The sequence below is a fragment of the Adelges cooleyi genome, unplaced genomic scaffold (genome assembly GCF_023614345.1).
Source record: "Adelges cooleyi isolate 19-005CV unplaced genomic scaffold, UGA_ACOO_1.1 ACOO_flye_CR_arks_rails_tigmint_CR_PRNA_651, whole genome shotgun sequence".
Lineage (NCBI taxonomy): Eukaryota > Metazoa > Arthropoda > Insecta > Hemiptera > Adelgidae > Adelges > Adelges cooleyi.
Genome location: NW_026096352.1, coordinates 14830295 through 14843481, shown reverse-complemented (window position 1 = coordinate 14843481; position 13187 = coordinate 14830295). Strand labels below are relative to the sequence as shown.

The following is a 13187-nucleotide window of genomic DNA, read 5'->3' as shown; positions in this document are numbered from 1 at the left end:
TAGAACCTCCACCAGGATATCCCGGTGGTATGTATAGGTTTCCGTAGATAAGTAAATAACAGGAGCAGGTTTAGACAGCAATTATTCTACATAAACTCTTATATTTTGACTAATAGTTTTCATTATCATACCAATTATTATTACTGCATTAAATGTTGTTTATTTGGTTTAATTGTATATTTGTTTAACTTTATTTTTTTTCCAGTAACCGCAACAGCGCCCTTCGGTATGTTTATGCTTACAAAAAAATAATCATTTACATAATACATTTACAATATTGTATGATTATTCGTTACTGTATTCAAAATTTAATTAGTTAAACATTTTTTACGTTATTATTTTCTAGAAAACATGCAATCTGTCGGTATGTATACGCTTAAGTAGATAAGTAAATAGTGATTTAGGTGAATTTTGCATTTTTACAATGTTTATTTATAATTAATTAAATATTGTTTTTTAAAAATAAAATCTGTCGGTATGTATACATATGTTACGTGTATAAAGAAATAATGATTTACAGTATTGTGTCTGATATTTAATTTATTGAATGTTGTACATTTATTATATTCCAGCACGAGGCGATGGAGGTATGTATTTTCGATCGTACTTAAATGAGTCAATAATAATTTTAGCGAATTTTGCATTATTTACAATATATTATACGTTACCGTTCCAATTGTTACAAAAAAAAAAATTTTTTTAGATTTTCCTTGTGATTGTTGTGAGTATACTAAAATTATTGAACTTTAATCAAATTTAATCAATTATAATCAAAAAATGTATCTAAAAAAAAATCGTTTTAATTGCAGGTGATTGTGGTGGTTGTGAGTATACTAAAATTATTGTACATTTATTAAATTTAATAATTTAATATTACAAAAAAAAACAATTGTTTTGATTTCAGTTTTTGGGGATTGTGAGTATGCAAAAACTATTGTACTATAATTAATGTACTTTTTAAATGTAGTCATTTATTATTAAAAATGTTTAAAAAAAAAATATTTCGTACCTTGTACTTGTTCTGAGTATACTAAAATTATTGTACATTAATCAATTCTGATCAAACAATGTAGGTATCTAAAAAAAAATTGTTTTAATTGCAGGTAATTGTAATCGTAAGCATACTAAAGCTATTCTACTTTTATAAAATCTAATCATGTATTTTCAAAAAATATTGAAAAAAAATCAAAAATTGTTAATATTAAATATTAAAAGAATCAGTTAGATAGAAAAAATAAACAAGTACCTAAAATAATTAAAATTATATTGATCCAATATTATTTTTTAGGATGCACCATAATGTAAAATATGTCAGATGTGAGTAATTATTACTATAATTATTGTTGTATAGTAAATATTTTTTTGTGTTATAATTTTATACTTTTTATCTACAGAATGCTGGTCCTGAATTCATCTTTATTCAATTTAAAAAATATTACATATTGACATTGCTTGTTTAGAGTAATACCGTTATCTATAATGTGTTACACGAATTATTTATGTTAAAAAATTTATCATGAATCAATAGTTTTAACACTTTTCAAATGTAAACAATTTCAAGCAATTAAACTTCCATTCAAATGTAATTACACTTGTAATTATAAAAAATGTCCTTGAACATAATATAATATCATATTTATACATATTATTATAAAATTGTATTCATTGGTTTAATTAGGTTTTTAGTTTTACCTACAACAGTTTTTAGTAATACCTAGTTTTTTTAAACTAATAGTCTGTTAAACAATTTACCCATTGTTCATAGCTTAACCAAAAAAATGATACATTATACACGTGAACAACAAGCAGGCATTTATTTCTAGCAAAATAAATATGATAATAAATCCAAAGTCGGCATTGCAAGCCTAAATGCACGAGTCAAAATAATATAAATTATTAACGAATATCTTGTTTATAATGTTAACTTTTTTGAACACAACAAATAAATTGTGTTAGTCTCACGAAACGATATGGGTTTTGTTTTTTAACACACGTGTAAAAAAACAAAACGAATTCAATTGAAACAATAAAATATATACAAAAACAACAGCTTACACAGCAGCTTACACTATAAAAAACATTATAATTTATACATATTATAAACATTTGAGCCCATAACACTATTATCACAGAATAAGCAAAAGAGAAACTATTCAATTTTTATACGGGCTCTTATGAGGTGAGATAAAATCACGTCCGACATCTTGAACACGATCGAGAAATGGGCAGTGCTGATCAAGGTGTAGGGAAATTGTCATTTTTTCGTTCGTTCTGGCTAAACTGTTCACTGGACAAACGCGGGGAATGGCGACGACGACATTTAATAAATGAGCAGTGTAGCCATATTAGTCACGAAAAAATTAAAAACGAGGAAATATCCGAGGTCTGGCGTCACTGCCTATATTTCTCAACATGTCTGATGAGCTCTAACCGGTTTCTGTCATGATAATGAAGTTGGTGTATACAATTAAAAAGTAACCGGTGGCCTATTATAATATGTTTGTTACTTATATTCTTTTAACTTCAAAGACTATCGCGCCCCTTTTGGAAAAAACCGACGTTCGAATACAAAACAAATTGTAAGTAAAACGTATTATTCTCTTTCGACATTGTAAACGGCGAAAACGTGTTTCAAAAATATGTTATTCGCGCGCATTTGTGAAATGAAATCCAACCCATTAATAGTTGCCCCACCGGATCAGGAAAGCATAAATATTTTTAATTAATCTTAAGTGATGCTATCTCTCTCCGGTTGAATCGCGATCTATGCGTGCACATTACGGTTATTAAACCGATACAACAATACAATATCGTTGTTATCATGTATTATCACACGGCATATTATAAGAATACTTAAAATAGGACGTTGTGTCGCACACTAGTTCGACGTTCACCGTTTTGTACACACAATACAAAAAAAAAAAAACACCAACACAAAAATGCATTGTATACAGAGTGATCGCCGAGCCGTTGTGTAGGGTGCGTTTTCAGCTGACGGCCGCGACGTCAAGACGCCTGCGATGCTCGTGTATATAAATAAAAGCAGCAAAAAAAAAATATTAAAAAAGGATCTCGCGCCTTTTGTGTTGTGTGTGTGTTGCCCCGTCGCTATTGCGGATTACAGCTGTGAGACGTATAGTTAAAAAATAAAAAAAACACCATCAGATAAAAAAACAACAATATTTTCCCCATACCCGTACGCGACCGTATCCCTTTTGCCGTATACAGATATTTATTACCATACACACAGAGAGAGAGATAGAGATACATACACACAGCCACACAGCTCTTCCCCTAATCAGTGTATAACCGTCTCTCGTATACCCGATTCATCTTCTTAACACAAGAGCAACTAATACACGCTATAGGGATCAGTATTTATATATAGCCAGCCTATTATAACGTGCAAGTTAAAATATAGACAAAGGCGACACAAAACTTTTTGCCCGGTCCCTCCGTCGCCTTTGCCTTCGCTGTCTGTGTGTGTGTGTTATTTATCATAATACTATTATACGGAACGACTCGTAACGTTGTCTCTCCTCTTCTCGTTTTCAATTTTCGACCCAGTCGGTTCGATGGCAGTAATTACAGAGCAAACCTACCCGGTTATCATGTATTGCCATTCAATAAATTTACAAACAACGATTAGTCGATTCGATTTCCCGTGCAAACTGAAATAAAACAATGTGTGGGCTAACTTGATTTGGCCATAAAATGAGGTGTTGCATATGGTGTAACGCTCTTCTAGGAAGTCCACTCGAATTGTATAATATAATTTATTGGATCAAAACGCCTAATATAGGTACGGACCTACCCCTTCTCAATTTTTTTGGAAAATTACACTGCAAGTCTGTTCTCGATTTTTTTTGTAATTTTTTCTCCATTATCTAGGCCATGGCCGTAAAAAGTGCTTTGAGTTTTTGCCGACTATCCAATCTTGTGATTATTGTTATTACGCTATTGCAGATATACACATTATTATAATAGCCGAAGCCGAATCGGCGCCCCCGCCTTTTTTGTGTTACAATCGCCTCTCCGCTTGTGCACAACCCTTATGTTACCCTTCAGCAACAGCCCTAGGCTTACTGGGCACCCTAATCAAAAACCATATTCTATCGGCAAGAAAACTAAATAATATTATTTGCGGTCAACGGTAAAGAAGCACAGAGAGAAGAACGGCCGTTGGGAAACCATCACCAACAGAAACGGCGCTACTGCCGTTTCTGCGCTAGGCTGTTATTTATCAACGTCGAAAATACATATTGTATATTATATATACATGTATGAAATTTTGTTGTTTTTTTTTGCACCGAAAATCCGGTCGGAAATGGCTTTTTTTTTCCTTAGCGTCCTCCTTCAACCGAACGCCCATTAAACGTACCGTGCGTGCGCCCCGCCAAGTTCAACTTGAACACAAACACTGGCATATTATTATTATTATTATTATAAACACACACACACACGAACCGGCACTTGTTAAAGTCGTCCATGGCAAATCCACAAACAACCAACAACAATTATTATTATCATCACCCAGTCCATTCTTTTAATTGACATGCAAACATTGACACACACACATTTGGCGTGATTTTCTTGGAGCATAACTTGTTGTTGTTTCTACTTCATAACTCTCCGTACATTAAAAATTGTCTTCTATTGCTATCCACAAGACGTGTACTGCCAAACTAGTAATCGCTTGCCTTGTTAATTTGGTAGATACGATGCCAGTTTATGCAATGCCAATATTATTCCTTCAGCAATGCATTTATTAAGGTCTTAAATACAAGTGATGTAACGCTGCGTTTCAAATCTGTGGACGCCCTACAGGGTTTTTACACTGTCCCAAAATCCCATCTTTGCATTTCACTGTGATTTAATCGCTTCCAATCAATTAACCACTGCTTTGAGCCAACTTTTGCTGTCTTTTTTATGTACTTGTTTACCAGTGCTAGCTCGACCAATTTTTTATTACATTAATCGCCATAGGCCAGCATAAAGCCCATCAGTGTCTTGTTATCTTGATCCAAATACTTGGTCATATATGGTTAGATCTGATTTAACTCGCTTAGCCAATTTGAAAATTATTTTTAAAGCGTCAGCGTTTAGTCAGTCACATAATAATATAGTCAGCAAATTGAAAGCGAACTGAAATTCCACCAATTATTCAAAGTGTTATGGCTTAGAATTTCCTACTAGAAGGAGAGAAGAATAGAATTTCCAATCCTTCTATACTCTTTCAGGTTCTTAACAAATGTCAGCAACCAATCAGGCACAGCCCCCCAAGTAAGGTATATCATTTTTTACTAAAATTCCGAGGGAGCTTTCAGAGTTTTTAAAAGGTCCAGACTTTCTAAGTCCTCCCTCTAGTCGCGCCAATGCTTAGAAACTTGTTTTTGTTAAATCAAACTTTGTCAAGTGGATAAATTGAGGGCAGGGACAAGGAGAGTGTGGGAGAATCAAAATAGCGAGTAGGTATATACAGTTTTTGACCTATATAATATTTTGTACCATATGTATTATAATTTATCAAAAACATATTGTCGGTGATATTATCTAACTTCTTTACGGTCGTATAAGGATCATTAAATAGAATGCCACTGGGGAAAAAGGACTTGCGAGATTAAGACTATCATGTAAAAAAAAACAAAAATGACTTTGAGATATTGAACCAATCTTTTGGCGAATAAGCAGCATGAATAGAGATGCGACGTGACAGCAGATATGGGGCGAAATGTGATCTTTTTGAAGTGCATTAATCATATTCAACGTATCGGCGACGTGGTCTCTTTTACGTGGTTTTCTCATACACAGCTTCTAATAAATGTCGACCAATGCCAAAGGGTATATCGTCGACCGGAAATCACCAGCTTAACCGACCACTCGCTTCGAGGAAAGCTTGTAATATACTTGAATTTCCACCTAACCGCTATTTCAGTAGGTAAGTGCGAGAACCTAAGCTAAACTTGGCGAACACTGCTTTCGGCGAAAATAATAATTGAATGCGCTTCTATGTGTGTTTGTTTCCGTTTCCGGTACTGCGAATGCATTAATTACATCACATTTGTGTGCATAAACAACGTCGTGCCAAAAAGCGCGAATACCTAATCTCGAAATCTTATCAAATAAGTTAACGTATTTACACTGACCGTTTTTAACGAGCAGCAGTAGAAGTAAAAAATTAAAAAATACATTAATATTTTTATCTCATCCAATACATACTTTGAAAAACTGTATGGTTAACTATGAATCGTGGCCAAGCTCTATAATGTGGTCCCTGTGAAATCAACGCTACAGTTTTCACACCTTACTTCTAATATACTTCATCAGTAACTTTTCGATTAAAGATAATTAATAGATTAGTTGTTATTTGTAAATTAAATATTTCTTAGATAATTTCCAGTTTATTTAAATCAATCTATTTTAATAATAATATAACATTTAATAGTAACAATTATCTTTATAACCTTATGCCCTTATTATAGCAAATTATCAATGAATTTAATCCCATCAAGTACGACTCTCACTTCGCACTTGAGGAAGTGATCAACTATATGAACCTTTCATATTCCTGAAAGTCGAATAATCCATCTTTGTTTTGGTGATCTGCTTTAAGCGTTCTCCAACATTCACTTAAGTTAAAAAATACAGTGGGGACGGGGCATAGTGGGGACGGAGAGGTCACAGGTCTACAAATTTTATTATAACTGAAAGTGATAAAATCACTTTTAAATAAACGCTTTAATGCGAATCTGTGGATAGTATGTTCAAACTACTTATAGTGGTTTAGAAGATATCGTGGGACCAGCAATAATGTACTTAAAATTTAATATTTAGTCTTGTGCAGGGTGGATACGATAAGGGTTGATCGTCTGTCTATAAAAATGTACTGTCATAGTTACCCATATATCATAATTAACAATATAATGAAAATATTTTCATTACCTGTTGACTGTTGATTACACACACACATAGCAACCTAGAAACTGACTACGACCAAAGTGTAAATTTACCCTATTTTTGGGGTTTTTCCTTAATAAAAAAAAAATTTGACTACAGATTTTTGAGAAAATTGTATATGTTATAGTTCCATTTGAGATCTACCTTTGATATAATTTTCAGATCTAAATCTTTAAAACTTTGCTTGAAAAAGTGAAATAAAGAAAAAATTCTATCCCTTCTAAGGGAAATGGTTTATGATATTTTTTTGGTTTGTTAATGTTTATCGATAATACTATGTTTGAAGAATAATTCATATAAATTTGGAACATTTTTGACTATTTTTAAAAAAGTTATAGAGCATCGTAATTTTAAGTTGAAAAATTTGTACATTTTTTAGGTGTTTTTCTCGATTTTGATGGGGAAGGGGTGACTTTTTTTAATTTTTGGCCTGTCAAAGTACCTTCCAAGTATGATTTCTGATCTATAGAGTTGCTAAACAAAGAAATCGATTCAGCGGTTTACGAGATATCGTGGGTCCAGACACAAAAATAAAAATAAAAACACATCATTGTAAAAACAATACCTTCTCAGCTCCGCATCGAAGCTAAAAGGTACCTATACAGTATAAATATTTATTCGTATTATCTTATTATGTATAATATGTTAATATTGGTCTAAGATGTTATAAATTACACGCTAGTCGACTAAAGGATTTATTTTATCACACGATTTGTATGATCCGTCTTATTATTGAAAAATTTATATTAATTTATGAATATTCCAAACGATATAGACTGTTTTTTATATATCTTAAAATATATTTTTTTTATACAATTATAAAACTAAATTTGGAATACTGACAATAATTATTGTCCTAGATTTATAATTGTAAAAAATAAATGGCCTCAAAATATAATAATAAATTAAAACCGTTTTAACTTCGGAGATGTAAAATAATGTAACTAGGTCGATTTAGTGCATTGACGTACGGTTAACAGGTAACTGTTTGAACAAGCGTCAAATAATCACTTCAAAATATATTTCTCACTTCCTATATCTATAAATAACACAACTTAAAATGTGTTTTTAATACGTTTCCGTGTTAGAACGTAAATATACAATTATTCGAAAAAGTAGTAAAAATGATAAGACCATGTATGATTTCCCAAAAGGTTTTAAATTAATATAATGTAATAGTAAAATAAAAAAAATTATTCATGACCGTATGTAGTTATTATTAGGTGCCCAAGACCAACTGCAGCAGTATGGATAAAAATAAAATACATTTTTATGAGTACAAAAATTATAATTGTTATTCATTTAGTTAACATGTTTTTTCATAAAAATAAGTATAAACTACCATTTTTTTATATATATGTATTTGGTACACACAATATTTATCCAATAGTAGTTATCCTAACCAGTGTTATTTATTAACTATATTATTATTTGTTGTTTAATGGTAATGTACTAATTGCAAGTAAAAAAATACAATTCAACAAAATACGAATTGCAAAAGTTAAATGGCTTAAGATATTATTACAAACGTATCATTTAAGGGTCTGAAATTAAACCACGTATAGATGATATTATTACCTATGCGGGATTATAGAATATATTATAAAAATAATATTAATAATTATAATAAATGGTTTTACATTTATATTATGATACCTGTTGACTGCTTACCTCTTACATAGCAACCTAGATATTTACTAAGGTCAAAGAGTAATTTCCTCCCCACCCCTTTTTTGGGGGAGATTTGTATTATGAAAAAAAAGTATGTTTATATATTTTTGAAAAAACTGTACACGTGATAGCCTCTTACTAGATCCACCTGCAGTAAAATTTTCAGATTTTAAGTCCTATTAAACTTTGCTCCCGTTATCTTTTATTATAGCACATTTTACACAACGAAAATAATTCAGAGTACAATTGTCATAGGCGGAGATTGGGGGGGCTTGGGGGGACTTAGCACCCGCAAAATTATCTATAGCCCCCCCCCCCAATTATTTGATCACTCATCAAAGTAATAAATTCCTTAATTAATGGAGTAAAAACTAAAATTATTAATAAGAATAAATTATGAAAATTATTTCAGTTCCAAAACGGCAAAACATTATAACAATGTTTTTGATAATGTTATCATTTAATTTTAATTCAAGTGCTAAATTAAGTTATTTATTTTTCAAAAAACGCAATAAATATTGATAAAATTCAAAAGGCTCTAACCCAAAATGTATTTCCCAGCTTATTCATATTATTTCAAGTCGCCTTGTCTTTGCCAATTAGTTCAGGTACATGCGAACGCAGCTTTTCAGCTATGCGCAAAATTAAGACATGGTTACGTACTAGTATGTTGCAAGACAGGTTTAATAATTCATCCATATTGTACATTGAAAACGATTTAAATATTGATGTAGAAAAAATAATTGATATACTCGTATTTGGATGTAAGAATAGGTACATTGCCTTAAAATAATATGTATTTACTTAAATAATATACAAATATTATATTATAATTCTTATGATTTTTATTTATACATTTGTAATGTTATATAGTATTATATATTAATAATTTAGGAGTGTAAATCCCTTGCAGGTCATTTTAGGTAGAAAAATGCTAGCCCCTCCAAAAAATTAATGAAATCTCCGCCTATGACAATTGTATTTTGTACAATATCAATTGGAAACCCAAATTTGGTCCTCTGGTTAAACAGGTTCTGTACACGTTAGAAAATAATCATTCTATTGGTTTTTTAACTGATAGTCTGTTAAACAATTTACCCATTGTTCATTGCTTAATAAAAACAAACGATACATTATACATGTGAACAACCGTTCAAAATTCGGCATTGCATGCCTAAATGCATGAGTCAAAATAATATAAATTATTAACGAATATCTTGTTTATAATGTTAACTTTTTTGAACACAACAAATAAATTGTGTTAGTCTCACGAAACGATATGGGTTTTCATTTTTAACACACGTGTAAAAAAACAAAACGAATTCAATTGAAACAATAAAATATATACAAAAACAACAGCTTACACAGCAGCTTACACTATAAAAAACATTATAATTTATACATATTATAAACATTTAAGCCCATAACACTATTATCACAGAATAAGCAAAAGAGAAACTATTAAATTTTTACACGGGCTCTTATGAGAATGAGATAAAATCACGTCCGATATCTTGAACATGATCGAGAAATAGCCGCAGTGCTGATCAAGGTGTAGGGAAATTGTCATTTTTTCGTTCGTTCTGGCTAAACTGTTCACTGGACAAACGCGGGAAATGGCGACGACGACATTTAATAAATGAGCAGTGTAGCCATATTAGTCACGAAAAAATAAAAAACGAGGAAATATCTGAAGTCTGGCGTCACTGCCTATTTCTCAACATGTCTGATGAGCTCTAACCGGTTTCGGTCATGATAAGGAAGTTGGTGTATACAATTAAAGAGTAACCGGTGACATATTATAATATGTTTGTTTCTTATTTTCTTTTATAACATGTAAAAGAAAATAAGTGTATAATAAATAATAATATGTGTTCTTTCTCAACACGTCTGACCGTTTTTTGTGATAAGCTAACATTATCGTATCGTACCCGGCGATTTTTTCCCAGCGTTATATTTTATCGGTTTTAATTATTATTATAACAGTGGGCGGCCTAGTGATTGATTTGCCGGTGGTCGGGCACGCGACAATATAACGATGACGATTACTAATCGGCGGATAACTGTTATAATAATGCTATTATTATTATTATTATATGGCGGTCTCGGTGGGAACGGTCGGTAGAGGGGCGATATATATATATTGTGGTCGTTTATTCATTTTGTAATACCTCGGTAGTCAGATATTATATTAATTAATAATATATTACTCGTGCGGTACACATAATAATAATATAACATAACACACAGACGCGACGACGATTAATAAAAACCGTTTTTGGTCGGTGGCGGGTATCAGGCACGAGGGTAGGGACAATGTGTGTGTGTTGTATATGATTTAGTAACAACCGAAAAATATTAACGCTCGGATTGGCCGCTAGTCAAAGCTCGATGAAGAATAATCATTGCCCGTAAGTCTCTCCCACGCACCACAGTGTGTGTGTGTGTACTGTGCACATTAATAATTATGACGGGCTGAAAATACATTTTTTTTCATTTTTATCAACCTTAATTAATCAAACCTATTATATTGTCATTGTTACTATAATATGTGTATGTAGCACAGGGGTAGTGCATATTTGGCGTAGATTTTTAAAAAATCGTCACAGTGTATTATAGAAACTTGCCCTAGAAACTCTGAGCTGTCTAAACTATAGTCAAGCGAATGAAATTGAGGTAAAATGTTTTTCAATCTTATAGTATTGAACAGCGTTGTTTTTTTTATACTCTTACTTTATTATTAAGGGTAGTAGTCGAAAAAAAAATATTTATTAAAAAATCTAGTGTCTGCATGTGCGCCAAGGAAGCAAGCGTCGAAGATTAAATTAATTAATTGTTTATCAAGCTATCTCGAGCTGAACTTAAACCCTAAAAGAAAGGGTCGCAGTTGGAGGCAATTAGACCAGTTGTAAGAGAATTTAATATCAATGACAACGTTGTAATGATAGAAAAGGATAATATACCAGGAAAATGGGTGCTGCGTTTGACCTTTACCCGACTGAACATAATAATTTGGATAAATACTTTTTGAGTTATTGGCCTTTTTGATGGTAAATACGCAAAAGGGCGGCAAAAGAGGCGAGCCAGTTGTCAGCCAGATTTTTATTACATTATTGTGTAACTATTTAAGAGGGCGTCGCACCACCCATTTTTAAGGAGTAAAGTATAGGCAATTTTTTACAAAATCTTAATTTAAAGGTTAAACTGTGATGTGTAATTATTAGTTCAATAACTAGGACTCTATTTTGGTAGTTAATTATTTTTTTTGGACTATCACAGCATCGTTGAAAGTGATTTAAAAATGTTTTTTCATCTCAATTTGTTTAAGCAGACCGAAAATAACTCGCTTAATTTTAGATTTAGAGTAAAAGCACCCAGTATAAAATTAAAAGAGAACAACATTTTGGAGAGCAAGACGGTGCGTTTTTTTCATTATTCTAAGTATAACGCTCAATACATAGTTTAGAAATAACGACTATTTTAACTTTTTTAAATGACTGTAACTTTCCAAAAAATAATTTTTTTTTTAAAAACGCACCGTCTTGCCCTCCGAAATATTGTTTTTATTTTAATTTTATTATGGGTGCTTTTACTCTTAAACCAAAACTAAGCGAGTTATTTTCAGTCTGCTTAAACATGTTTTACCACTGAAAATCACCGGTGCGACGCACTCTTAAGATTAAGGCTACTACTATTTAACTTTTCAATACACTTAAATTCGGATGACATACGTGTCATACACACGGACAATGAGTGATTTTAAAGGTAGCCATGACTACGTGTGATCCGAGTGGCTTGTAGGATTTCTCTAGGGCCGCTATCAAACGGCAATAACTCATCGTATCGTGTGTAGACATTATTATACAAAATATTTCCCGTGCGAGGGTGCCGGCTGTGTCCACCGCAATAATACCGGAGCGGCGGTTAATGGGGTGTGAACAGGACACGGGGAATTCCGGGAGGGTAGGCGTATCCTATCGGAAAAACAGGAACTGCCGGGATGACGGCCTCGCTGACGACCGGAGAGCAGCCCGGCCGGACCGGGATGTACATTATATATTATAAGTGCAAAAGGTACCTACACGCAATCGTCAACCGTTGTGGTAATGCATGTGAACACTGAACACATTATAATCGCACCACTCTAGGCGTATTGTTATTAAGCTACTATGCTATCATAATATAGTCTGTGGTATAGGGCTCTCTAAAAAACTTTGAAGACAAAGACGGAATAGAAAAGAGAGAGAGAGAGAGACGGCCACCGAGTGCGAAGTAAAAAAAAAAAAAATCTCTCCAACGCCATTGCGATCGATTAATGTTTTAATATTCTCAACGTCCATTACCCCAATCAACAACTCGAGAAGAAAATGGTTGGGAAATTCCAAGAAAATCATTATGTTATAAGCTATATGCTTTCCAGACAACTTATTCCCTTTTCCGTAAATGTGTGTGTGTGCCTTTATTTATAAAATATATGTGTGCATGTATTGGATATTTCCTAATGTAGTTTACCGGGAACAGGTTCCTAAAGTTTCTCAAGTCGAATCCAAAGCACTTTA

General features: G+C 32.3%; 1 long non-coding RNA gene across 1 annotated transcript; it reads left to right on the top strand.

Annotated features, from left to right (window-relative positions):
- Positions 1–1073: 1073 nt before the first annotated feature.
- Positions 1074–1610, top strand: LOC126844888 (uncharacterized). Its single transcript, XR_007686652.1, has 3 exons — positions 1074–1103; positions 1289–1317; positions 1395–1610. It is a non-coding gene; the product is annotated as an uncharacterized LOC126844888 (long non-coding RNA).
- Positions 1611–13187: the final 11577 nt, after the last annotated feature.